Raw genomic sequence first — 25026 nt, 5'->3', positions numbered from 1 at the left:
ACTTAGGAACCATAGATGCAGCTTTCTGCACATTAAATGTGTCCTGTGATCTATCAGTCTGTTGTCTTAACAGACGAGCATTTTCTCTTTGGAAATCTTCTTCATTCAATTTCATCTGTGCCTCTATTTGTGCAGTCTGCAACATAAGGAGGCGTTCAAACCTCTCAAACTGTTCCTGAGAGATAGGACCAGTGGGTAATGGAGAAGTAGGGAAATTAACATGGTCTGGACGGTCCTTAGGTCGGACACTTGGTCCAGCCGTCTCTAGAGAGTCTAGATCTGGTCTAGGATAAGTAGATACAGGTGTATCATACACTGTACTAGTATTAGGCTGTGTCATACTAACAGCTATACTCTGTACTATAGTGTCAGTGAAGGAAGGAGCGAGCGAGAACTGATCTACACTAGGCTCAGACACTAGGCTCTCTGAATCTGAATCATAATCAGACATCTCTGTATGAGCAGGAAACAATATATCTTTAATTAACGCTCTGACAGTTTCTGCGGTGTAATTCCTGTTATACGTCACACCGAGATATTTGGCTACTTGCCAACACGTCTGAAGTTTTAATGTACTCAACTCAGACAAAGTCAGAGTATCAATTAACTGTTTCACTTTGGCATACATCACGAAAATAATTGTACTACGAGAGAGTGATTATGGGAAACTATAATCCTAATAGGTTGCAACAGGAACCGACTTTAGGTGCTTGTCCAGTGCCAGCTTGAAGACTGCCAGGGGTCTGTTGGTAATCCCCCTTATGTATGCTGGGAGGCAGTTGAACAGTCTCGGGCCCCTGACACTTATTGTATGGTCTTTTAACGTGCTAGTGACACCCCTGCTTTTCATTGGGGGTATGTTGCATCGTCTGCCAAGTCTTTTGCTTTCGTAGTGAGTGATTTTCTTGTGCAAGTTCGGTACTAGTCCCTCTAGGATTTTCCAGGTGTATATAATCATGTATCTCTCCCGCCTGCGTTCCAGGGAATACAGGTTTAGGAACCTCAAGCGCTCCCAGTAATTGAGGTGTTTTATCTCCGTTATGCGCGCCGTGAAGGTTCTCTGTACATTTTCTAGGTCAGAAATTTCACCTGCCTTGAAAGGTGCTGTTAGTGTGCAGCAATATTCCAGCCTAGATAGAACAAGTGACCTCAAGAGTGTCATCATGGGCTTGGCCTCCCTAGTTTTGAAGGTTCTCATTATCCATCCTCTCAGGGTAATATTTAGTGAAGGGATTCAGGGAAACCGGTTATTTTCATATAGTCGGACTTGAGTCCTGGAAATGGGAAGTACAATGCCTGCACTTTAAAGGAGGGGTTTGGGATATTGGCAGTTTGGAGGGATATGTTGTGTATCTTTATATGTGTATGCTTCTAGACTGTTGTATTCTGAGCACCTCTGCAAAAACAGTGATAATGTGTGAGTGTGGTGAAAGTGTTGAATGATGATGAAAGTATTTTCTTTTTGGGGATTTTCTTTCTTTTTTGGGTCACCCTGCCTCGGTGGGAGACGGCCGACTTGTTGAAAAAAAAAAAAAAAAAAAAAAAAAAAAAAAAATATATATATATGTATGTATATATATGTATATATATATATATGTATATATATGTATATATATATGTATATATATGTATATATATATGTTATGAATGAAAAGAAGTTGGATGTCCTGGCCCTAATCGAAACAAAGCTGAAGGGGGTAGGAGAGTTTCAGTGGGGGGAAATAAATGGGATTAAATCTGGAGTATCTGAGAGAGTTAGAGCAAAGGAAGGGGTAGCAGTAATGTTAAATGATCAGTTATGGAAGGAGAAAAGAGAATATGAATGTGTAAATTCAAGAATTATGTGGATTAAAGTAAAGGTTGGATGCGAGAAGTGGGTCATAATAAGCGTGTATGCACCTGGAGAAGAGAGGAATGCAGAGGAGAGAGAGAGATTTTGGGAGATGTTAAGTGAATGTATAGGAGCCTTTGAACCAAGTGAGAGAGTAATTGTGGTAGGGGACTTGAATGCTAAAGTAGGAGAAACTTTTAGAGAGGGTGTGGTAGGTAAGTTTGGGGTGCCAGGTGTAAATGATAATGGGAGCCCTTTGATTGAACTTTGTATAGAAAGGGGTTTAGTTATAGGTAATACATATTTTAAGAAAAAGAGGATAAATAAGTATACACGATATGATGTAGGGCGAAATGACAGTAGTTTGTTGGATTATGTATTGGTAGATAAAAGACTGTTGAGTAGACTTCAGGATGTACATGTTTATAGAGGGGCCACAGATATATCAGATCACTTTCTAGTTGTAGCTACACTGAGAGTAAAAGGTAGATGGGATACAAGGAGAATAGAAGCATCAGGGAAGAGAGAGGTGAAGGTTTATAAACTAAAAGAGGAGGCAGTTAGGGTAAGATATAAACAGCTATTGGAGGATAGATGGGCTAATGAGAGCATAGGCAATGGGGTCGAAGAGGTATGGGGTAGGTTTAAAAATGTAGTGTTAGAGTGTTCAGCAGAAGTTTGTGGTTACAGGAAAGTGGGTGCAGGAGGGAAGAGGAGCGATTGGTGGAATGATGATGTAAAGAGAGTAGTAAGGGAGAAAAAGTTAGCATATGAGAAGTTTTTACAAAGTAGAAGTGATGCAAGGAGGGAAGAGTATATGGAGAAAAAGAGAGAAGTTAAGAGAGTGGTGAAGCAATGTAAAAAGAGAGCAAATGAGAGAGTGGGTGAGATGTTATCAACAAATTTTGTTGAAAATAAGAAAAAGTTTTGGAGTGAGATTAACAAGTTAAGAAAGCCTAGAGAACAAATGGATTTGTCAGTTAAAAATAGGAGAGGAGAGTTATTAAATGGAGAGTTAGAGGTATTGGGAAGATGGAAGGAATATTTTGAGGAATTGTTAAATGTTGATGAAGATAGGGAAGCTGTGATTTCGTGTATAGGGCAAGGAGGAATAACATCTTGTAGGAGTGAGGAAGAGCCAGTTGTGAGTGTGGGGGAAGTTCGTGAGGCAGTAGGTAAAATGAAAGGGGGTAAGGCAGCCGGGATTGATGGGATAAAGATAGAAATGTTAAAAGCAGGTGGGGATATAGTTTTGGAGTGGTTGGTGCAATTATTTAATAAATGTATGGAAGAGGGTAAGGTACCTAGGGATTGGCAGAGAGCATGCATAGTTCCTTTTTATAAAGGCAAAGGGGATAAAAGAGAGTGCAAAAATTATAGGGGGATAAGTCTGTTGAGTGTACCTGGTAAAGTGTATGGTAGAGTTATAATTGAAAGAATTAAGAGTAAGACGGAGAATAGGATAGCAGATGAACAAGGAGGCTTTAGGAAAGGTAGGGGGTGTGTGGACCAGGTGTTTACAGTGAAACATATAAGTGAACAGTATTTAGATAAGGCTAAAGAGGTCTTTGTGGCATTTATGGATTTGGAAAAGGCGTATGACAGGGTGGATACGGGGGCAATGTGGCAGATGTTGCAAGTGTATGGTGTAGGAGGTAGGTTACTGAAAGCAGTGAAGAGTTTTTACGAGGATAGTGAGGCTCAAGTTAGAGTATGTAGGAAAGAGGGAAATTTTTTCCCAGTAAAAGTAGGCCTTAGACAAGGATGTGTGATGTCACCGTGGTTGTTTAATATATTTATAGATGGGGTTGTAAGAGAAGTAAATGCAAGGGTCTTGGCAAGAGGCGTGGAGTTAAAAGATAAAGAATCACACACAAAGTGGGAGTTGTCACAGCTGCTCTTTGCTGATGACACTGTGCTCTTGGGAGATTCTGAAGAGAAGTTGCAGAGATTGGTGGATGAATTTGGTAGGGTGTGCAAAAGAAGAAAATTAAAGGTGAATACAGGAAAGAGTAAGGTTATGAGGATAACAAAAAGATTAGGTGATGAAAGATTGAATATCAGATTGGAGGGAGAGAGTATGGAGGAGGTGAACGTATTCAGATATTTGGGAGTGGACGTGTCAGCGGATGGGTCTATGAAAGATGAGGTGAATCATAGAATTGATGAGGGAAAAAGAGTAAGTGGTGCACTTAGGAGTCTGTGGAGACAAAGAACTTTGTCCTTGGAGGCAAAGAGGGGAATGTATGAGAGTATAGTTTTACCAACGCTCTTATATGGGTGTGAAGCGTGGGTGATGAATGTTGCAGCGAGGAGAAGGCTGGAGGCAGTGGAGATGTCATGTCTGAGGGCAATGTGTGGTGTGAATATAATGCAGAGAATTCGTAGTTTGGAAGTTAGGAGGAGGTGCGGGATTACCAAAACTGTTGTCCAGAGGGCTGAGGAAGGGTTGTTGAGGTGGTTCGGACATGTAGAGAGAATGGAGCGAAACAGAATGACTTCAAGAGTGTATCAGTCTGTAGTGGAAGGAAGGCGGGGTAGGGGTCGGCCTAGGAAGGGTTGGAGGGAGGGGGTAAAGGAGGTTTTGTGTGCGAGGGGCTTGGACTTCCAGCAGGCATGCGTGAGCGTGTTTGATAGGAGTGAATGGAGACAAATGGTTTTTAATACTTGACGTGCTGTTGGAGTGTGAGCAAAGTAACATTTATGAAGGGATTCAGGGAAACCGGCAGGCCGGACTTGAGTCCTGGAGATGGGAAGTACAGTGCCTGCACTCTGAAGGAGGGGTGTTAATGTTGCAGTTTAAAAACTGTAGTGTAAAGCACCCTTCTAGCAAGACAGTGATGGAGTGAATGATGGTGAAAGTTTTTCTTTTTCGGGCCACCCTGCCTTGGTGGGAATCGGCCGGTGTGATAATAAATAATAAATAAAAATATATATATACAAGGTATATATATATATATATATATATATATATATATATATATATATATATATATATATATATATATATATATATATATATATATATACATATATATATATATATATATATATATATATATATATATATATATATATATATATATATATATATATATATATACCAGGTATATATATATATATATATATATACCAGGTATATATATATATATATATATATATATATATATATATATATATATATATATATATATATATATATATATATATATATATATATATATATATATATATATATATATATACCTGGCCTCCAGGGTATTGGTTCAGTGTGAGTAGATTGGTAAAGCACAGCGTATCTTGTTCCAAGGTTCGTAGGTTCGAGTCTCCTTCAGCCAGAGATCAGTGTTTGTGTATATTTCGCATGCTCTTACGAATTCCTTGCATTGTTAATATCTCTAGTAAGGCTGATGCATGCAGGGGATGAGATGAAAAGCTGTAAGCCTTCTCCCTGAAAGCTGGCTGCCCTGGATCAAAGTCTAGCACAAGCTGGACTCCAAGGTATTGGTCCACTGAGAAGGTATATATATATATATATATATATATATATATATAATATATATATATATATATATATATGTATATATATATATATATATATATATATATATATATATATATAGGTAGTAGGTTGGTAGACAGCAACCACCCAGGGAAGTACTACCGTCCTGCCAGATGACTGTGAAACAAAAACCTGTAACTGTTTTGCATGATGGTAGGATTGCTGGTTTCTTTTTCTGTCTCATAAACACGCTAAGATAACAGGGATATCTTGCTACTCCTACTTACACTTTGGTCACACTTCACAGACACGCACATGCATATATATATATACATACATCTAGGTTTTTCTCCTTTTTCTAAATAGCTCTTGTTCTTTTTTATTTCTTCTATTGTCCATGGGGAAGTGGAAAAGAATCTTTCCTCCGTAAGCCATGCATGTCGTATGAGGCGACTAAAATGCCGGGAGCAATGGGCTAGTAACCCCTTCTCCTGTATACAATTACTAAAAAAGAGAAGAAGAAAAACTTTATAAAACTGGGTTGCTTAAATGTGCGTGGATGTAGTGCGGATGACAAGAAACAGATGATTGCTGATGTTATGAATGAAAAGAAGTTGGATGTCCTGGCCCTAAGCGAAACAAAGCTGAAGGGGGTAGGAGAGTTTCAGTGGGGGGAAATAAATGGGATTAAATCTGGAGTATCTGAGAGAGTTAGAGCAAAGGAAGGGGTAGCAGTAATGTTAAATGATCAGTTATGGAAGGAGAAAAGAGAATATGAATGTGTAAATTCAAGAATTATGTGGATTAAAGTAAAGGTTGGATGCGAGAAGTGGGTCATAATAAGCGTGTATGCACCTGGAGAAGAGAGGAATGCAGAGGAGAGAGAGAGATTTTGGGAGATGTTAAGTGAATGTATAGGAGCCTTTGAACCAAGTGAGAGAGTAATTGTGGTAGGGGACTTGAATGCTAAAGTAGGAGAAACTTTTAGAGAGGGTGTGGTAGGTAAGTTTGGGGTGCCAGGTGTAAATGATAATGGGAGCCCTTTGATTGAACTTTGTATAGAAAGGGGTTTAGTTATAGGTAATACATATTTTAAGAAAAAGAGGATAAATAAGTATACACGATATGATGTAGGGCGAAATGACAGTAGTTTGTTGGATTATGTATTGGTAGATAAAAGACTGTTGAGTAGACTTCAGGATGTACATGTTTATAGAGGGGCCACATATATATCAGATCACTTTCTAGTTGTAGCTACACTGAGAGTAAAAGGTAGATGGGATACAAGGAGAATAGAAGCATCAGGGAAGAGAGAGGTGAAGGTTTATAAACTAAAAGAGGAGGCAGTTAGGGTAAGATATAAACAGCTATTGGAGGATAGATGGGCTAATGAGAGCATAGGCAATGGGGTCGAAGAGGTATGGGGTAGGTTTAAAAATGTAGTGTTAGAGTGTTCAGCAGAAGTTTGTGGTTACAGGAAAGTGGGTGCAGGAGGGAAGAGGAGCGATTGGTGGAATGATGATGTAAAGAGAGTAGTAAGGGAGAAAAAGTTAGCATATGAGAAGTTTTTACAAAGTAGAAGTGATGCAAGGAGGGAAGAGTATATGGAGAAAAAGAGAGAGGTTAAGAGAGTGGTGAAGCAATGTAAAAAGAGAGCAAATGAGAGAGTGGGTGAGATGTTATCAACAAATTTTGTTGAAAATAAGAAAAAGTTTTGGAGTGAGATTAACAAGTTAAGAAAGCCTAGAGAACAAATGGATTTGTCAGTTAAAAATAGGAGAGGAGAGTTATTAAATGGAGAGTTAGAGGTATTGGGAAGATGGAGGGAATATTTTGAGGAATTGTTAAATGTTGATGAAGATAGGGAAGCTGTGATTTCGTGTATAGGGCAAGGAGGAATAACATCTTGTAGGAGTGAGGAAGAGCCAGTTGTGAGTGTGGGGGAAGTTCGTGAGGCAGTAGGTAAAATGAAAGGGGGTAAGGCAGCCGGGATTGATGGGATAAAGATAGAAATGTTAAAAGCAGGTGGGGATATAGTTTTGGAGTGGTTGGTGCAATTATTTAATAAATGTATGGAAGAGGGTAAGGTACCTAGTGATTGGCAGAGAGCATGCATAGTTCCTTTGTATAAAGGCAAAGGGGATAAAAGAGAGTGCAAAAATTATAGGGGGATAAGTCTGTTGAGTGTACCTGGTAAAGTGTATGGTAGAGTTATAATTGAAAGAATTAAGAGTAAGACGGAGAATAGGATAGCAGATGAACAAGGAGGCTTTAGGAAAGGTAGGGGGTGTGTGGACCAGGTGTTTACAGTGAAACATATAAGTGAACAGTATTTAGATAAGGCTAAAGAGGTCTTTGTGGCATTTATGGATTTGGAAAAGGCGTATGACAGGGTGGATAGGGGGGCAATGTGGCAGATGTTGCAAGTGTATGGTGTAGGAGGTAGGTTACTGAAAGCAGTGAAGAGTTTTTACGAGGATAGTGAGGCTCAAGTTAGAGTATGTAGGAAAGAGGGAAATTTTTTCCCAGTAAAAGTAGGCCTTAGACAAGGATGTGTGATGTCACCGTGGTTGTTTAATATATTTATAGATGGGGTTGTAAGAGAAGTAAATGCGAGGGTCTTGGCAAGAGGCGTGGAGTTGAAAGATAAAGAATCACACACAAAGTGGGAGTTGTCACAGCTGCTCTTTGCTGATGACACTGTGCTTTTGGGAGATTCTGAAGAGAAGCTGCAGAGATTGGTGGATGAATTTGGTAGGGTGTGCAAAAGAAGAAAATTAAAGGTGAATACAGGAAAGAGTAAGGTTATGAGGATAACAAAAAGATTAGGTGATGAAAGATTGAATATCAGATTGGAGGGAGAGAGTATGGAGGAGGTGAACGTATTCAGATATTTGGGAGTGGACGTGTCAGCGGATGGGTCTATGAAAGATGAGGTGAATCATAGAATTGATGAGGGAAAAAGAGTGAGTGGTGCACTTAGGAGTCTGTGGAGACAAAGAACTTTGTCCTTAGAGGCAAAGAGGGGAATGTATGAGAGTATAGTTTTACCAACGCTCTTATATGGGTGTGAAGCGTGGGTGATGAATGTTGCAGCGAGGAGAAGGCTGGAGGCAGTGGAGATGTCATGTCTGAGGGCAATGTGTGGTGTGAATATAATGCAGAGAATTCGTAGTTTGGAAGTTAGGAGGAGGTGCGGGATTACCAAAACTGTTGTCCAGAGGGCTGAGGAAGGGTTGTTGAGGTGGTTCGGACATGTAGAGAGAATGGAGCGAAACAGAATGACTTCAAGAGTGTATCAGTCTGTAGTGGAAGGAAGGCGGGGTAGGGGTCGGCCTAGGAAGGGTTGGAGGGAGGGGGTAAAGGAGGTTTTGTGTGCGAGGGGCTTGGACTTCCAGCAGGCATGCGTGAGCGTGTTTGATAGGAGTGAATGGAGACAAATGGTTTTTAATACTTGACGTGCTGTTGGAGTGTGAGCAAAGTAACATTTATGAAGGGATTCAGGGAAACCGGCAGGCCGGACTTGAGTCCTGGAGATGGGAAGTACAGTGCCTGCACTCTGAAGGAGGGGTGTTAATGTTGCAGTTTAAAAACTGTAGTGTAAAGCACCCTTCTGGCAAGACAGTGATGGAGTGAATGATGGTGAAAGTTTTTCTTTTTCGGGCCACCCTGCCTTGGTGGGAATCGGCCAGTGTGATAATAAAAAAAAATAAAATATATATATATATATATATATATATATATATATATATATATATATATATATATATATATATATATATATATATATATATATATATATATATACACATTATATACAGACTGAAGAAGTACTTCCTTGTGACTCATCTGAGTTTTCAACTGGCAGTTGTGACCTTGTTGCTGTGTCCCATTTTGAAATATCTTGTCCCTATCCACCTCTTCAATTACTCTCAGTTTTTATGTCTTTGTCATGTCCCCCCTATCCCTCCTGTCTTCCAGTGCTGTCAGGTCGATTTCTCTTAGCCTCTCCTCGTAGGACATACCCCTTAACTCCAGGACTAATCTTGTTGCAAACCTTTGCATTATCTCTAATTTCTTGATGTGCTTGACCAGGTGCGAATTCTATACTTTTGCTGTATACTTCAATATGGGCCTAAGGCACATGGTGTACAGAGTCTTGAACGATTCCATGCAGAGATGCCGGAAAGCTAATATTTGGTTTGTAGTTTCTGGCCCCCTAGACTGTTCTTCATTTTCGGTCTTCTTTGCCCTTCCCCAATCTTCATGACTTTGCACTGGTGGGGTTGAACTCGAGGAGTCAGTTTCTGGACCAGGCCTGCAGCCTGTCCAGATTCCTTTGTAGTTCTGCCTGGTCCTCATCCGATTGGATTCTTCTCATCAATTTCACATCATCTGCAAACAGGGACACTTCTGTGTCTATTCCTTCCTTCATGTCGTTCACAAATACCAGAAACAGTACCGGTCCTAGGACTGACCCGTGTGGAATCCCGCTCGTCACACGTGCCCACTCTGCTACCTCGCCACGTACCATGACTTGCTGTTGTCTTCCCGAGAGGCATTCCCTAATCCATTGTAGTTCCTTTCCTGTTATTCATGCCTGGTCATCCAGCTTATGCACTAATCTCTTGTGTGGAACTGTGTCAAATGCTTTCAAATAGTCCAAGAAAATGTAATCTACCCACCCCTCTCTTTCTTTTCTTATTGCTGTCATGCTGTCATAAAACTCCAGTAGCTTGTTAAAAGCTTTAACAGAAAATTGTAAGAGGTATCGTACTGTACTATGTTTTGTAGTGCTGTTCTATATATTGTAGTACTTAGTGTGCATTGTTGTCTTACACTGTGTATTATTATGGGTATACTGAGTCCAACACTTGTTGCTGGTCTTCTAAAAGTCACAACAGTGGACAGCGTGTTGGTGATGAGAATGATAAACAATGAGATATTTCTCTACAAAAAAGGTAAAGTATTAGAATGGGTAATAGTGAATATAATCTGATTTCACCATGAAGAACAAGAAATTCTCTCTTGGACTGAGTCACAAGTTACTTATATTCAGTAAAAAGACTCCATTTATTTGGTCAGATCAGACTGAGGAGGAAAGATAGTCTTAGCCGAGAGATAATTGAATTTGAAAAAAAATTAAAATGTCATGCCAAATAGAAGAAATACGAAGAGAACAAAAGGATATTACAAGAAACTCAAAATATTCCTATGCAAAATCCAAGCTATGAACTACCTGCAGAATTGGACCATTATTGAGAGGAAACTCAGATACTGACGATGAACAGGAATTGAGTGGAATCCTAAAAGAATAGTACGAGTCGGTGTCAGCAATACACTAAATGACAACAAGGTAGAGAATGCAGAAGCATTTCTCACTCCAGGAGATGGCCGTGCTGATCAATTGACTGTTAGGGACACTGGTAAAGAGTGGCCTGTGAGACCTGGTCGTAATGGGAATGTGGAGCAAACTAAATTCAACAGTAGACTATAATGTATATTTGCCTTCACCAGATGATGTATACAAGTATGTACAATATGTACAGATAGAATAGTAAGTGAACATTACGGTGACAGATGGCAAAGAAGCCAGAGAATGTGCACTGTGCTCAACCAGCAGCTAGACAAGTCTGCTAATGCTTACCACAAGTGAACCACATTGCTTCAGTTTTGGTGAGCTTGCCTGTGATTGGCCAGTGAACCAAGGTACTGATTTAACGATGAGTACCCTATTGATCGTTAAACCCTTAGCACCCGGTTCACTGATTGGAAGACAGCCTATAAAGGTGTGTGACATGGGTTGAATAAATTGTAACATACTCTTTGCATACCACACTGACATTAGTACTAGTCCCATAGATTTCGAAAAAGAAATGGGTAACATGCCCACTCACTCAGCACCTGGGGCAGATTCATGAAATGCCCTTTTTATAAAAAAATGCAGAGTGCCACTACCATGAGTCTTCAGTATTCTTTGCAGAAAGAGCCAAGATCGAGGTGAAATACTGGAGACCTTAAAGAATGCAGACAAAGCTCCTTTGCATAAGGGAGGTAGTAGAGCACTAGCTAAAAATTGCAGATCAGTGCTCTTAACTTCCCACATAAAAATCTTCGAAAGAGTGATGAGACATCAGATTACAAATTTCATGGAACAGTACAACCAAAATCAGCAAGGTTCTCGAGTAGGACGATCATACCTGTCACAGCTGCTGGACCATTATGACAGAATTACGGAGGCGTTGGAAGATGACCAAAACGCAGACGTGATATACACAGATTTTTCAAAGGCGTTTGACAAATACGATCATGCAGTGATAGCGCACAAAATGAGGGTCATCAGCATTAAGGGGAACGTAGGCAAATGGATTTTCGGGTTCCTAACACACACAACACAAACCTAGTAGCAAACAAAGCAAAATCAGGCATCAGCGAGGTAAAAAGATCAGTTACCCAAGACATTGTCCTGGCACCTATGCCGTTTTTCATCCTGATAGCATAGATAAAAACACCCGTCACAGTTTTGGTTCATTATTTGCAGATGACAAACAAGCATGAAAGTCACTATGGTAGAAGACACTGAAAATTTACAGGAAGATATGAACAATGCTTCCCAATGGGCAGTGGAGAACAAGATGTTCATTGGTAATAAGTGCCAGCTGCTTAGGTATGGAAAGAATGAAGAACTCAAAAGGAACATTGTATACAAAACTCAAGACGGTCACTAAATAGAACGACAGGAACACGTGAAAGACTTAGGAATAATTATTTCAGCTGACCTTTCTTTCAAAGAACATAATAAGACAAAGATCACAGCAGCCAGGAGGATGTTGGGTGGTACGGTGGTTAGAGCACTGCGTATGTTGTTCGTAGGTTCGAGTCTCCTTCAACCAGAGATTAATGTTTATGAATATTTCGCCTGTTCTGCGAATTCTAAACACTAAAAATCTCTCGTCTGTCGATGTATGCAGAGGATGAGATAAAACAGGTGATGCTGTCAGCATAGTTGCTGATCCCTGTGTTATATAGCATAGCATATAGTATCATCCATGTGCTTTAGATAGGAGATCCCTTTTAGGCCTGTGACTGTTGTGTGACGTCACGGGATGTGCATGTGCACGTTCGTACCTCTGCCCCGGTCTCAGACGGCGTGTAGGCCTCGACAGGTGTAGACAGGCAGAGGCTGGGCTCCACGTTCATCATCACAGTCTGACAATATATATGTTACCATCCAACAAGTGTGTCTACCTTCAACCCTCGATATCTCCATTAAGAACCCGTACGATAAATGGTGGCAAAGGAGGGCCTGTAATTCTGACGATTACAGCGATTTCTGGAGATAAATTTCGGCCGAGCCGGCCATCTTGTGACTAGGCCTACCGAGAAGGTTAACCCCAGCAAGCTACCTCAAGTCAGCTACTCGCCCAAGCTCCTACCAGCTTCTACACCATCCACTGGTCAGTCTCTTTGTATTAGTGTTTATCTGCTTATTTGGATCACTCCCGAGGGGTTGACCCGAGTTTGCAAAATAAGCCAGTTTCCAGTCTGTGGTGGGGGAGTCCAGTCCAGCCTAGTCTACTTCATCCAGTTCTTTTGCCTGCCAAGCCAGCTTCCACCTCTGCTGTGCTCATCGTGAGAAGTTGTCAAGCTATTCTGTGTGAAGGGTTAAGATAAGCCAGCTAGCAACTAACCCAGGTGTCTTACCCCAGTATTCAACAAGCCATGTGAGTAGTCTTCATTGCTTGTGATTCAAGCTCCAAGCAATTCTGAGTGCTCTTTTTCATCCTTGTGGTGTTGTGGTATTTTGTGGGTTGTTTTTAAGCCAGTCGGCTTAGAATTATCTTCGCGGCAGTGTGGCTGTCCTCAGTGGGGTTTACGCCATTCAACCCATAGACCCAACCACCCACGACCACGTGTGTCTCACCATTGCCGGTCTTAGCCCTGTTTCAGCCCACTCACTCAACACCGGCCTCAGCCCTGCTCAGCCCACTCACCAAACCACTACCACTGTGTTATTGTACTCTTATTACGGATACTAGTACCATATTTTAAGGACCACATAGGGGGTCAAGAGCTAGAGTGCGTCTTCGACAGTGGCGCCACCGTTAAAAGCCTCCTGTGTGAGCTCATCGTCGATGTAAGCACAATTCTATGATCACGTGTGCAGAGGACAGCAGCAAAACCACATAAACAATCCTCCAACCTTCCAACATCAACCTCATTCTTCACCAAGTCGTTACAGCGAAAATTAATATTTTTTTTTCATAGAGACATTTGCGAGTGTTGAGACATTTCTTTTGTGTTTCCAGTGATTTTTCTCTTAGTGACATTCAGTGACTCTTGATCAGACTCAGTGTTTATTTGCAATAATCTTTTAGTCTCCTTAATTCAGTGTTAATTTTTCGTGCTTTATCTTATGTCTGTTGTGTTGTGTGTCTTTTTATACACTTGAAGTAAATACCTTAGTGTTTTTCCTTTGTTGTGTGTGCAACATATGAGCAGTATAGAACTTGTGTTTACACTTCAGAATCACCTAGTGTTCTCAGTATTCCAGTGAAGTATTTCAGTAATTTATCAGCTTTATTCTGCATCACAACTCAGTGTTGTCTGTTATATTTTTTTTTTTTTTTGTCTTCCCAGCATTTGTGTATTTTCGTTTTGTTCCCTGTGTGTTGAACATTCTTGTGCTCATATTCTTTCATTTAGCCAGTGTCTAATTTGTCTTATTTCCACAGACAATAGTGCCATTATTTTGTGCAAGCAAGAAATCATTTTTACAAAATTTTTCACACATCAAGTTTCATTGCAAGAAAATTCTAGTATTGTGTTTATGTTGATGTGTTGTGTTCTGCATCACTGTAAGTGTTCAAGCTTTTTGTTCTGTGTTTTAGCACCTATTATTTTTTCATGTTTTATTGAACAAATTCACTTTCAGTACAATTTTTAAGTTCTTCTTTTAGAGTAAATTGTTCTTTTGCTTTTTAAGTGTTGTTTAAGTTGCAGTTAAGAGTTAAAGTGTTCATTCCTTGATATATTTCTTTTCTTGTGTGTGTAATAATTTTTTATTGCACATTGACTCATTTTGCAATAATTCTTGTGCAAATATTGTGTTGCCATTAAAGTTTTCTTGGAGAAAATTTTATGCAGTACTTGTTGATTAGCAATTGTAATTTTGCAACATTGCTACAGTTTATTTCAGTGCAGTTTCTTATGCTCTGTTCTGTGCATAATATTTTATTCTTTGTGTGCCAATTTATTCTCTTTTTAGTGAATTGTTTTTGCTAAGTTTTTCTTAATTGTGCACAAGATTTATTGAGTCCATTTTAAAAAAATTTTGATTGATTTATCATTTTGTTGTGTATTTTCCTGTTGCACTGAAAGTAAAGACAACTCACTGTGCCATTCATTCAATTTAAAGTAAAAGTTGAGCAAATCAGATTTGAGTAAAGTACAAGTTCTCTTGATTTTCAAAGTGTTGTTTGTTAAGTTGAATATTTTTCTTGTGTGAGTTCTTTGCTTACTGTGTGACCTGATAATTTTTAATTACTTTTGCAGAATAGTTAAGCATTTTTTTCCCCATTTAAGTTCATTGTGTTGTGTGTTCCTCAGCTACATTTTCTTTTGTTTCTCTAAAGTCTTGTTTTACATTTTGCAAATATGTCTCAAGTTTTCTCAAGCGATGCCTCAGCACATGCTGCTAGTACAACCATTAATGCGTCAGCCCAAAATTCGAGTAACTCTTTATCAAACAATAGATATACTCAGATTTCTAGCCTGCATAATTTCAGTCGTGATCCGTATGATGCTATGCCATTGTTCAATGGTAATCCAGACAACCTTGAAGGTTGGTTTACCGCAGTTAGAGCCAGAGCTGATGCTTCAGTTGATGGTCTTCCATCTGAGAGTTGTTTAATAAGTATCGGAAAGGAGAGTCTAGCCCGTTCTCCAGCAGCCTCACATGTATTTAACTTAATCCGTATGAAGGATTTCCAAGATCTAACCAGGTGGCAAGATTATGAACAGTTAATTCGCAATTATCTTGAACCGGTGCGAGAAACCGATCCGTTCGTTGTTCTCAAAGAATTAGTTTGCACAGCTCCGAGACCAGAAGAGTCATTAGATGAGTTTGCTCTTCGTCTTAATAACCTAATGTCCTCATTCGTTAAAGCAGGTCAAATTTCAAAATACCTTAAAGATAACGATAAACCAGCCCTTGATGGGTTTGCCAAATTAGCTGCATTTGGAGTTATTAAACAACTAATGCCACCGACATCTATGTATGTGTACAATTCAAGTCCGCTAGATGCTACTATGGGACCGCTTGCAGCTCTAATACATGTACGAAATTTGTGTCCCGAGGGAACCTTCCCTTATCGTAAGTCTATGCCAAACACCTTGTCCACTCCTGTACTTCCTCTAGTTTGTGCTACTACCAAAACTCCCAACCTTAATCATTCGCGTCCATCATCCAAAGCAAGTGTTAAGAGCCATCATTCCCATAGCACCCATAGTATGTACAGTACCCACAGTCAAAGAGTTTGCTGCATTTGTGGTTACCGTGGCCATATCGCTATTAATTGTCATGACAGTCATCCTAAGAAGCATCGTACTGATGATGAGTACCAGTCAGATCTCCCCTACTGTACTTATCATAGAATTCATGGACATGACACTTCTGAGTGCAATGCTCTCTACAACCTGCAGTACTCTAGATCTTTCCATGGCCGTTCCAACCGCAGAGCCAGGAGAGGAAACAGACGTCGTGGTTCACAAACTAACCAGAACCAGGCTCATTCTTCCAATTCGGGGGAATCCGAGCGCCCAAGTCTACTCGTCCAGTCGTGACAGTAGTAGGTGATAACGAGTACACCATCCCAGTCCAGAATTCCTATGAAGCCTTAGCAAGCCTTGAGATTGACAGGGCTGCTGTTGATGCTGCTTCACACGTCTCTGACGTAGAGGAATTTGGGGATGAAGTAGAAAATGCCTTCTCCGATGACAACCCACCTTTCTGTTTGCATATAACTCTTAACGAAACGATTGGTCCATTAGTACAAGCTTCTGTCCATAATGCGCCCGTTCATGTGTTCATGGACTCTGGTGCGCAAGTTAATATCATTAGGTCTAGCTTGTTTAAAGAGAAGCAGTTACGACGTGTCCTCCTCGTTGAACCAACTACTGTAACCTCCCTTAGTGGAGTAGCTGGTTCCCTTCTGCGAGTCCGAGGTCAGACTTCGCTCACCTTTACTATCCAAGGCAGAGACTTTACTGCTGCTTTCCTTGTTGTCGACCAGATTACTTTCCCTGGTGACCTTCTACTGGGATTTGCTTCCATGTGAGACTTACGCATTGTGCTCGACCCGTACTGATGGCATGCCCAAATTGATGACTTGATCATTCCATTCTGGGGTTACCAGCTTGGGTCAGAAATCTGTCATACTGCTGCAGAGTATGATGTATGCATTAAGTCCTTACAAGCCAATGCATTCTCCAGTAGCGTACCCAAGCGGTCAGGCACTGGTAACTGTCCAAATGTCAATTTTTCAGATCAGAAATTAAGTTTCTTGGTCACGTAGTCACTCCTAGAGGGGTTACGACTGATCAAAGTAAAGTAACTGCAGTACTAAATTTTCCAACTCCCAAAACTGCTGATGCCGTAAGATCCTTTGTGGGCTTAGCAGGTTTTTATAGATCTTTCATTGCCAATTTTTCTTCCATAGCTGCTCCGCTAACTGAACTGCTTAAGAAAGATGCTCCTTTTGTTTGGACCTTCCATCAAGGAAGAGCATTCCAAACTCTAAAAGAAAAGTTAACATCTGCTCCAATTTTGAAATTCCCAGATTTTTCTAAGCCCTTCTATCTGACAACTGATGCTAGTTCAATTGGCATAGGTGCCGTACTAGCTCAGAAGACTGATGGCAAGTACAACGCAGTTGCATTTGCTAGCCGAGTCCTTACGAAGGCTGAACATAATTATACAGTAATGGAGCAAGAAGCTTTATCAATAGTATGGTCTTTAAAGTACTTCTGAGACAATATTTACCAGTACCCTGTTCATGTCTTGACAGACCATGCGCCACTGATACCTTTATTCCAGAACAAACAGCCTACTGGAAGGTTAGCCAGATGGACCTTGACTATCCAAGAGTTCAATCCCACTTTTGAACATTTACCTGGCAAGTCGAATGTAGTCGCAGATGCTTTATCGCGACACGTTAGTGTAGTTACTGCAGATCCTCCATTTACTGTCGAGGATGTCAAAAATGCCCAAAGAACAGATCCCATGTGGTCTGGTGTGATTCGATTCCTGCTCCAGGAAGATCTTATTCTTACTGTGAAGCCACCAGCACCCATTAGTGACTTTGTAATGAGCCAAGAATTACTGTATCGAACAGCCGAGTTGGGTACTCCAAGCAGAAGAGTTTACCAGTTAGTAATTCCACAGTCACTAGTGAACGTAGCTCTACAGCTAGTTCATGATGCACCAGGTGTTGCACACCCTGGTATGGATCGTTCTGTGAAACAAGCCAGAATGAAATACTTTTGGCCACGTATGGCAACTGACATTTCCGAGTATGTTAAGAAATGTAGTGTCTGTATGCAACATAAAGGAAATGTCAATGGTCCTAATCCAATCCAAGTGTACCCAACCACTAGCGACCCATGGGAAAGAGTTGCCCTTGATTTGTTAACTAATTTTAAATGTTCCCTCCAAGGCAACAAACATCTGTGTGTTATGGTAGACCATTTCACCAGATATTGTGAGTTAGTTCCTATTGCAGATAAGACTGCAGAGACAGTAGCTAAAGCGTTTAAAGAACACATTATCTGCAGGCATACCACCCCAAAGTCCTTAGTAACAGATAATGGAGGTGAATTCTGTAATGAGATTCTTGAAAATTTGTGTACTCTATTCAAGATCTCTAAATCCACCATTGTTCCTCATCATCCTGCCAGCAATGGGTTAGCCGAACGAACCAATAAGAAAGTACTTGATGTCCTGAGAGCCACTATCAACCCAATAGTGAAACTTGGGATGAAGTCATACCAGATGTCCAGTGTGCCATAAATTCTGCTTAAAATGCTTCCATAGGTGATACTCCACATTATGCATTGTATGGTGTAGACAAGCACTTACTCTATGAGTTGTTATATTCCACTCCGAAACCTAATTACAACCCTGATGATTTCATAGCAACTCGTACCAGCATAGCTCAAAGTGTTTTTAGAAGAATCCATTAAACACTTCACAAATCAACAGCAGAATTTACTAGAGTAACTAATAGCCATGCTAAGCCATCAAAAGTAAAAGTAGGTTCAAGAGTAATGCTGACAAATTTCAACAAAACATCCGAAATGCCTAAGCTCGATCAAAAGTTTGTCGGACCTTATCGAGTTGTAGAACATATCTCTGGTAATAAGTATAAGGTTAGACAAATTAGTACTGGCAAGTACAAAGAATCGCATTTAGATCATATGAAATTAGTATGTGTTGTTGATGATATTGCTACCCAGACTAATGTGACAGATGCTGAAAATCCTCTTGACTTTGTACCCTCTACCTCAAATACTCAGTCAGATAACCAACCTGAATGTCGTTACTCGTTGCGTACTCAACAAGTAATGAGAAACCCACAAGTATCTTTTGTAGATACTCGTTCAGATCTCCCTCAGTCAAGGCATGTGTTAGCCATTGCAGAGGGATTTGATCCTCCCAGAGATGATAACCATTCTGCATATGTAAACCTCACCCTCGCAGAATTGTTTATAAATGTACATGGTCTGTATAACTAGATGTCCAAGATGAAGTAAATTGTCAACTGTTTGTTATTAACTGATTAGTTTTTTCAGAATTTTTTTTTTTTTTGTATTCACGTTCCCTCCATATTCTGAGAATTGACAGTAATAGTCTGAGTGCACCAGATGCCTTTGCTGTTAATTTCACCTTGTATATATATATTTATTCTTCCTCAGAATCCGTAGAGTGCATGAATACAGATCGATCGATCAGTTCCATCCATATTGTACAATGATTTGATCTTATAGTTGGTAATGCATTACGTTAAAAGTGATTACGTTAAAATCCATTACGTAAAACTCATTTTGTTAACATCCATTATGATACCATCCATTAGTTCTAAGTTATATATGAATTTGTTATTGTATAGAATCAGCCCAGAACCGCCTACCTGTTCAGCCTATAAGATAGTAGTGTATGTCGAGACAACATACGTAACATGACCGAGCTGTCAGCATAGTTGCTGATTCCTGTGTTATATAGCATAGCATATAGTATCATCCATGTGCTTTAGATAGGAGATCCTTTTTAGGCCTGTGACTGTTGTGTGACGTCACGGGATGCGCATGTGCACGTTCGTACCTCTGCCCCAGTCTACGCCTCGACAGGCGTAGACAGGCAGAGGCTGGGCTCCACGTTCATCATCACAGTCTGACAATATATATGTTACCATCCAACAAGTGTGTCTACCTTCAACCCTCGATACCTGCCTGAATGCTGGCTGCCTTGGACCAAAACGTCTAGCATTGACTGGATGCCAGTGTGGTATATATATATATATATATATATATATATATATATATATATATATATATATATATATATATATATATATATATATATATATATATATATATATATATTACATAGAATGAAAGGGGGTAAAGCAGCTGGAACTGATGGGATCATGACAGAAATGTTAAAAGCAGGGGGGGATATAGTATTGGAGTGGTTGGTACTTTTGTTTAATAAATGTACGAAAGAGGGGAAGGTACCTAGGGATTGGCGGAGAGCATGTATAGTCCCTTTATATAAAGGGAAAGGGGACAAAAGAGATTGTAAAAATTATAGAGGAATAAGTTTACTGAGTATAGCAGGAAAAGTATACGGTAGGGTTATAATTGAAAGAATTAGAGGTAAGACAGAATGTAGAATTGCGGATGAGCAAGGAGGCTTCAGAGTGGGTAGGGGATGTGTAGATCAAGTGTTTACATTGAAGCATATATGTGAACAGTATTTAGATAAAGGTAGGGAAGTTTTTATTGCATTTATGGATTTAGAAAACGCCTATGATAGAGCGGATAGAGGAGCAATGTGGCAGATGTTGAAAGTTTATGGAATAGGTGGTAAGTTACTAAATGCTGTAAAGAGCTTTTATGAGGATAGTGAGGCTCAGGTTAGGGTGTGTAGAAGAGAGGGAGAATACTTCCCGGTAAAAGTAGGTCTTAGACAGGGATGTATAATGTCACCATGGTTGTTTAATATATTTATAGATGGGGTTGTAAAAGAAGTAAATGCTAGGGTGTTCGGGAGAGGGGTAGGATTAAATTATGGGGAATCAAATTCAAAATGGGAATTGACACAGTTACTTTTTGCTGATGACACTGTGCTTATGGGAGATTCTAAAGAAAAATTGCAAAGGTTAGTGGATGAGTTTGAGAATGTGTGTAAAGGTAGAAAGTTGAAAGTGAACATAGAAAAGAGTAAGGTGATGAGGGTATCAAATGATTTAGATAAAGAAAATTGGATATCAAATTGAGGAGGAGGAGTATGGAAGAAGTGAATGTTTTCAGATACTTGGGAGTTGACGTGTCGGCGGATGGATTTATGAAGGATTGATGAGGGATAAAAGGTGAGTGGTGCATTGAGGTATATGTGGAGTCAAAAAACGTTATCTAAGGAGGCAAAGAAGGGAATGTATGAAAGTATAGTAGTACCAACACTCTTATATGGATGTGAAGCTTGGGTGGTAAATGCAGCAGCGAGGAGACGGTTGGAGGCAGTGGAGATGTCCTGTCTAAGGGCAATGTGTGGTGTAAATATTATGCAGAAAATTCGGAGTGTGGAAATTAGGAGAAGGTGTGGAGTTAATAAAAGCATTAGTCAGAGGGCAGAAGAGGGGTTGTTGAGGTGGTTTGGTCATTTAGAGAGAATGGATCAAAGTAGAATGACATGGAAAGCATATAAATCTATAGGGGAAGGAAAGAGGGGTAGGGGTCATCCTCGAAAGGGTTGGAAAGAGGGGGTAAAGGAGGTTTTGTGGGCGAGGGGCTTGGACTTCCAGCAAGCGTGCATGAGCGTGTTAGATAGGAGTGAATGGAGATGAATGATACTTGGGACCTGACGATCTGTTGGAGTGTGAGCAGGGTAATATTTAGTGAAGGGATTCAGGGAAACCGGTTATTTTCAAATAGTCGGACTTGAGTCCTGGAAATGGGAAGTACAATGCCTGCACTTTAATGGAGGGGTTTGGGATATTGGCAGTTTGGAGGGGATATGTTGTGTATCTTTATACGTATATGCTTCTAAACTGTTGTATTCTGGGCATCTCTGCAAAAGCAGTGATAATGTGTGAGTGTGGTGAAAGTGTTGAATGATGATGAAAGTATTTTCTTTTTGGGGATTTTCTTTCTTTTTTGGGTCACCCTGCCTCGGTGGGAGACGACCGACTTGTTGAAAAAAAAAAATAAAAAAAAAAATGTATATATATATATATTTATTTTATTATCACACCGGCCGATTCCCACCAAGGCAGGGTGGCCCGAAAAAGAAAAACTTTCACCATCATTCACTCCATCACTGTCTTGCCAGAAGGGTGCTTTACACTACAGTTTTTAAACTGCAACATTAACACCCCTCCTTCAGAGTGCAGGCACTGTACTTCCCATCTCCAGGACTCAAGTCCGGCCTGCCGGTTTCCCTGAATCCCTTCATAAATGTTACTTTGCTCACACTCCAACAGCACGTCAAGTATTAAAAACCATTTGTCTCCATTCACTCCTATCAAACACGCTCACGCATGCCTGCTGGAAGTCCAAGCCCCTCGCACACAAAACCTCCTTTACCCCCTCCCTCCAACCCTTCCTAGGCCGACCCCTACCCCGCCTTCCTTCCACTACAGACTGATACACTCTTGAAGTCATTCTGTTTCGCTCCATTCTCTCTACATGTCCGAACCACCTCAACAACCCTTCCTCAGCCCTCTGGACAACAGTTTTGGTAATCCCGCACCTCCTCCTAACTTCCAAACTACGAATTCTCTGCATTATATTCACACCACACATTGCCCTCAGACATGACATCTCCACTGCCTCCAGCCTTCTCCTCGCTGCAACATTCATCACCCACGCTTCACACCCATATAAGAGCGTTGGTAAAACTATACTCTCATACATTCCCCTCTTTGCCTCCAAGGACAAAGTTCTTTGTCTCCACAGACTCCTAAGTGCACCACTCACTCTTTTTCCCTCATCAATTCTATGATTCACCTCATCTTTCATAGACCCATCCGCTGACACGTCCACTCCCAAATATCTGAATACGTTCACCTCCTCCATACTCTCTCCCTCCAATCTGATATTCAATCTTTCATCACCTAATCTTTTTGTTATCCTCATAACCTTACTCTTTCCTGTATTCACCTTTAATTTTCTTCTTTTGCACACCCTACCAAATTCATCCACCAATCTCTGCAACTTCTCTTCAGAATCTCCCAAGAGCACAGTGTCATCAGCAAAGAGCAGCTGTGACAACTCCCACTTTGTGTGTGATTCTTTATCTTTTAACTCCAAGCCTCTTGCCAAGACCCTCGCATTTACTTCTCTTACAACCCCATCTATAAATATATTAAACAACCACGGTGACATCACACATCCTTGTCTAAGGCCTACTTTTACTGGGAAAAAATTTCCCTCTTTCCTACATACTCTAACTTGAGCCTCACTATCCTCGTAAAAACTCTTCACTGCTTTCAGTAACCTACCTCCTACACCATACACTTGCAACATCTGCCACATTGCATCCCTATCCACCCTGTCATACGCCTTTTCCAAATCCATAAATGCCACAAAGACCTCTTTAGCCTTATCTAAATACTGTTCACTTATATGTTTCACTGTAAACACCTGGTCCACACACCCCCTACCTTTCCTAAAGCCTCCTTGTTCATCTGCTATCCTATTCTCCGTCTTACTCTTAATTCTTTCAATTATAACTCTACCATACACTTTACCAGGTACACTCAACAGACTTATCCCCCTATAATTTTTGCACTCTCTTTTATCCCCTTTGCCTTTATACAAAGGAACTATGCATGCTCTCTGCCAATCCCTAGGTACCTTACCCTCTTCCATACATTTATTAAATAATTGCACCAACCACTCCAAAACTATATCCCCACCTGCTTTTAACATTTCTATCTTTATCCCATCAATCCCGGCTGCCTTACCCCCTTTCATTTTACCTACTGCCTCACGAACTTCCCCCACACTCACAACTGGCTCTTCCTCACTCCTACAAGATGTTATTCCTCCTTGCCCTATACACGAAATCACAGCTTCCCTATCTTCATCAACATTTAACAATTCCTCAAAATATTCCTTCCATCTTCCCAATACCTCTAACTCTCCATTTAATAACTCTCCTCTCCTATTTTTAACTGACAAATCCATTTGTTCTCTAGGCTTTCTTAACTTGTTAATCTCACTCCAAAACTTTTTCTTATTTTCAACAAAATTTGTTGATAACATCTCACCCACTCTTTCATTTGCTCTCTTTTTACATTGCTTCACCACTCTCTTAACTTCTCTCTTTTTCTCCATATACTCTTCCCTCCTTGCATCACTTCTACTTTGTAAAAACTTCTCATATGCTAACTTTTTCTCCCTTACTACTCTCTTTACATCATCATTCCACCAATCGCTCCTCTTCCCTCCTGCACCCACTTTCCTGTAACCACAAACTTCTGCTGAACACTCTAACACTACATTTTTAAACCTACCCCATACCTCTTCGACCCCATTGCCTATGCTCTCATTAGCCCATCTATCCTCCAATAGCTGTTTATATCTTACCCTAACTGCCTCCTCTTTTAGTTTATAAACCTTCACCTCTCTCTTCCCTGATGCTTCTATTCTCCTTGTATCCCATCTACCTTTTACTCTCAGTGTAGCTACAACTAGAAAGTGATCTGATATATCTGTGGCCCCTCTATAAACATGTACATCCTGAAGTCTACTCAACAGTCTTTTATCTACCAATACATAATCCAACAAACTACTGTCATTTCGCCCTACATCATATCGTGTATACTTATTTATCCTCTTTTTCTTAAAATATGTATTACCTATAACTAAACCCCTTTCTATACAAAGTTCAATCAAAGGGCTCCCATTATCATTTACACCTGGCACCCCAAACTTACCTACCACACCCTCTCTAAAAGTTTCTCCTACTTTAGCATTCAAGTCCCCTACCACAATTACTCTCTCACTTGGTTCAAAGGCTCCTATACATTCACTTAACATCTCCCAAAATCTCTCTCTCTCCTCTGCATTCCTCTCTTCTCCAGGTGCATACACGCTTATTATGACCCACTTCTCGCATCCAACCTTTACTTTAATCCACATAATTCTTGAATTTACACATTCATATTCTCTTTTCTCCTTCCATAACTGATCATTTAACATTACTGCTACCCCTTCCTTTGCTCTAACTCTCTCAGATACTCCAGATTTAATCCCATTTATTTCCCCCCACTGAAACTCTCCTACCCCCTTCAGCTTTGTTTCGCTTAGGGCCAGGACATCCAACTTCTTTTCATTCATAACATCAGCAATCATCTGTTTCTTGTCATCCGCACTACATCCACGCACATTTAAGCAACCCAGTTTTATA

The 25026-nt window shown here is 40.3% G+C and overlaps 1 protein-coding gene across 2 annotated transcripts in view; it reads right to left on the bottom strand.

The window, feature by feature from the left end:
* The window catches only part of LOC128686273 (uncharacterized), a 70486-nt gene that overhangs the window by 26134 nt on the left and 19326 nt on the right, over positions 1-25026 (bottom strand). The gene's annotated exons all lie outside the window — the stretch shown is intronic.

The sequence above is a fragment of the Cherax quadricarinatus genome, unplaced genomic scaffold (assembly GCF_038502225.1).
Source record: "Cherax quadricarinatus isolate ZL_2023a unplaced genomic scaffold, ASM3850222v1 Contig1905, whole genome shotgun sequence".
Classification (NCBI taxonomy): domain Eukaryota; kingdom Metazoa; phylum Arthropoda; class Malacostraca; order Decapoda; family Parastacidae; genus Cherax; species Cherax quadricarinatus.
This window is presented reverse-complemented; position numbering and strand designations above follow the sequence as displayed.